The sequence below is a fragment of the Tachysurus vachellii genome, chromosome 18 (assembly GCF_030014155.1).
Source record: "Tachysurus vachellii isolate PV-2020 chromosome 18, HZAU_Pvac_v1, whole genome shotgun sequence".
Classification (NCBI taxonomy): domain Eukaryota; kingdom Metazoa; phylum Chordata; class Actinopteri; order Siluriformes; family Bagridae; genus Tachysurus; species Tachysurus vachellii.
The window spans coordinates 1,494,713-1,499,087 of NC_083477.1; positions in this window are offsets into that span (position 1 = coordinate 1,494,713).

Genomic DNA, 4,375 nt, shown 5'->3' on the forward strand with positions numbered 1-4,375 from the left:
ACTTAGCGTTGTGTTATGACTTAAAATCACCAACCCGTCCCACTCCTTCACCCAATCAGCAGCATTACTGACATCGCTGTGAGTTTCCCGAAGCATAACAACATCAATACGCTTCTGCTTCATATAATTCATATAAGTTCATATCATTTAGCTCTCTTGCTCTACTCTTGCACCATTAATATTTAAAATCGCAATGTGAATGTAGATAAATAAACAGAGGGTAAAAACCACAAAACACATTCTATGGGTCATCAAAGTTTTCCAGATTCACATTTGTTATCAATTTCTTTAACCTAAAGACTTCCACATCAATAAAATCCCCTTCTTGTCTATAATGTTTAACATTGTAGATTAATTGTTTATCTTTCTGGGAAAAAAATCTTCAATTACAACATTTTTAAAAAATCTTTAATGTCCTCAACGCTGTACTCAACACTTTAAAGGTGGGGTCTCCAAACAAAAATCAAAACAAACGTGTAGCCAATGAGCAGAAAGGGGCAGGTCTTGTCAATATGGGCGGAGAGAGTGTTCAGTGCGCATGTGTGACATTAGCAGAAAGCGGTTTTAACTCCTGAGCTAAACGCTGTTACTACACAAATAACACCACTTTTCTATCGTAGTAATGTAGAGACGCAGCTACAACCGTGTTTTGTGTAGTAACAGCGTTTAGCTCAGGAGTTATTGACTCGGGAAACTCCAATCTGTGAATATGTGACCAACTTCCTGCTCCTTCAGTTCTCTCCAGCGCTGGAAAGCTGATCCTATATTAACACGTCCTACTTCTTACCTTATCGTAAGTCTTTCTTCTCTTTCTTTCTTTGTTTTTATCCTCCATATCAATGTTAAAACCGCTTTCTGCTAATGTCACACATGCGCACTGAACACTCTCTCCGCCCATATTGACAAGACACGCCCCTTTCTGCTCATTGGCTACACGTTTGTTTTGATTTTTGTTTTGTTTGTCATCCCAACGCAGTTTTCTGAAGCATTTCTCAAACATCGGAGACCTCACCTTTAAGTGTTCTTCTTGTGAACCAAAGGTGAACACAGAATCTGACACACAGTCTTTGCTGTCTGAATCTCTTTCTATCATTGTTTCTTTCTTTGCCTGCTTTTTCCTTGTTCTTACCTTGTTTTTTCCTCTTAGTTGGTACTTTAAACATTGGCTCGTCTTCCCCTTCCCCCTGTACTGGTGTAGTGACTGGTGTTTCTGGGCAATGATCCTACACTTCTGTGTCTGCCTCTTCCAGTGCAGACAGCACCAGTTCTGTGCCAGAACCCACTGAGCTCTTATGTGCCGTGCAGGTCCTTTCCCAGTCCGGTTCCTCCTCACAGCCGTTCCAGGGCTTGGTGCTCACTCTCCTTTGGTTCTGGTGCAGAAGCCACACCACTGCCCTCAGCAGCTGGCTGAACTGTAGCAGCAGGGGGAACGACCCCAGCAAGCTCAGCTCCATCTTGCCCCAGTTGCTCAGAAACACTAGCATTTCGTTCTTCTACACTTTCTTTAAGAACCATAAAAAAACACTCTTCTAAAAGACTCCAGGTGTTTAACTAGTGGAGACTTACAGTTATTAATCACGATGCCTTTCTGAATATGTTCTTGTTCCACACCACGTTACTGACTGCTAAAACACATTCTTCTACACTCGCCTCACACAAACACACACACGCTTACACAATACGCGGAATAATTCCACGGTGTTTAACCAGAAAAAATCGCAGAAAAATGATCAAGACGGCAATCGCTCTAAAGCGCTCTACACGTGAGGTTGGTGAGGGAATGAATGTTTATAGCTGCGAGAACGTTAATGAGAACAGAATTAATGTTCAGTAGCACTTAAGGCCTCTTCAATTCCATGTCAAGAAGAGATGTGATGTCAATGCTAGTCCATTCCTAACAAATAATGGTAGACTACAGTCTCCAGTTCAGCATCATCAAGTCAAGTCAAGAATCTTTTATTGTCATTTTAACCTTTTATAGCTGTTGTAGTACACAGTGAAATGAGACAACGTGTCTCCAGGACCATGAAGCTACATTAAACAACACAGAGATAAAGACTTCAGTAAGATCGTCCTAGGCTTAGGACTAACTTAGTATAAAGTGCATCTGTGTAACCTGGTGTAAACAGACAAAAGACAAAAAAGACAGTGCAAACAATACAAGACATTACACAAAAGCAGAGCCGACCAGTGTAAGTACTGTATGTCCTATATTGCATGTGCAGAAATACTGGAACGAACACTTAATTTGGTAGCAGCAGTTATATGAGGTGTTGTAATGAATCGACTGAAATGTGAAAGACAGCATGTGTAAAGAGCAAAAACAGTGTGTAAAACATCGTGTTAACAGTTTGATATGATGGTGCTGTAGACATGGTGTATATTAGAAGAGTGTGTATTTGGTGTAGCTCAGTGCAGTCACAGTTGGTGTGTGTTGTGCTCGGTACAGTTCGGTTCAGTTACTAAGGAGTCTGATGGCTTGCGGAAAGAAACTGTTACACAGTCTGGTCGTGAGGGCCGAATGCTTCGGTACCGTTTTCCAGATGGCAGGAGGGTGAAGAGTGTGTGTGAGGGGTGTGTGGGGTGGAGTGTGTGTGAGGGGTGTGTGGTGTGAAGAGTGTTTGAGGGGTGTGTGGGGTAAAGAGTGTATGTGAGGGGTGTGAGTGAGGAGTGTGTGGGGTAAAGAGTGTATGTGAGGGGTGTGAGGTGTAAATGACCGTGATAGAGAGAAGAGAGACTCCAATGATCTTCTCAGCTGTCCTCACTATACACTGCAGGGTCTTGTGATACGAGATGGTGCAGTTCCCAAACCAGACAGTGATGCAGCTGCTCAGGATGATCTCAGTGGTCCCTCTGTAGAACATAGTCAGGATGGGGGGAGGGAGATGGGCTTTCCTCAGACTTCATATGAAGTAGAGACGCTGCTGGGCTTTCTTACTGATAGAGCTGGTGCTGAGTGACCAGGTGAAGTTCTCTGCTAGATGAACACCAAGTAATTTGTTGCTCTTGACGATCTCTACAGAGGAACCCGTCGATGTTCAGCGGAGAGTGGTCGCTCTGTGCTCTCCTGAAGTCAACAACCATCTCTTTAGTTTTATCAACATTCATAGACAGGTTTTTGGCTCTACACCAGGCAGTTAGCTGTTGCGCCTCCTGTCTGTATGCTGACTCATCGTTCTTGCGGATGAGACCCACCATGGTCGTGTCATCGGGGAACGTCCTATGGTTCAAGCTGTGCATTGCTGCACAGGCTTGAGTCAGCAAACTGAGGGGCTCCAGTGCTCAGTGTGGTGGTCCTGGAGATGCTGTTCCCCCTCCGGACAGACTCAGGTCAGGTGTTTTCCCCTCTCACTGCAAAGTCCACATACAGAGTTCACATAAAGCCTCTTTAGCATTAGCGCTGGGGGAATGTTCACTCTGACAAGGAAAACCGGCCTGCATCTAACAGTCACAAACTCCACTAACGATGAACAGTAACTAGAAACAAGCACAGAGTTCTTGCACCATTCCGTGTTGATGTAAACACACACACCACCACTGCAAGCCTTACGAGCCCACCTCATGAACCACATGACATTCAGAGGATGATGAGGATGAAGATGAATCCTGGAGCAAGACTTCTTGAGCTCATGGCTCAGTATGTATATAATTGTTGAGATGAAAGTTACTTCACACCAGAGCTGATTATTAGTGGAATCCCTGCTAGCTTTAGAGCATGTGGACACACACGTGTTAATCAGTAACACACACGAAGAACAATGTAAGGTCAAAGGTCTAATCTACACAGTGCAGAGTACGAGCTAAGATCAGACAGAATAGTGAGTGAAAGCTAATAGTGCTAGCAATGATGTCATCTAGTTTATACATCACTTTATCATATCATACAGTTAGGTGCAAAAGTCTGATAAGAGAAGAGAAGTGCTGCAATTAAAAATGCCTTCTTCTATATTTTATTTCGTTACATCCTGCCAGCTCTGTAACAGCCTCCATGACCTCTGACCTCTGTCCTTTCCCTGACCTGTGTAAAAGAGTGAGGATGTGGTGTGTGGACGTTTTCTCTGAGGGCTTCCCCCATCATCTGCTGCTTCAGCTGCTTCTCTCCGCTCAGAGCTGGACGCCGCTGATGCTGCAAGCTCCAGACAAACACGCCGGCTGTGCTGCCTCTGTTGCCATGGCGACCGGAGGACGATGCTGACGGGTGGATGGACGGTGAGTGGTGTATCGGTAGGGTTTATAGATGTGTGTTTTTATTTTATTATTCTTTTCACCTTATGGTTTTACTGGTGTGATGTGGTGCAGTGTTTCGGATCGATATCGCAGCGATGCTCCGTATTGTATTGTATTGGTGCATCATTATAAAACACACACAGGTTGA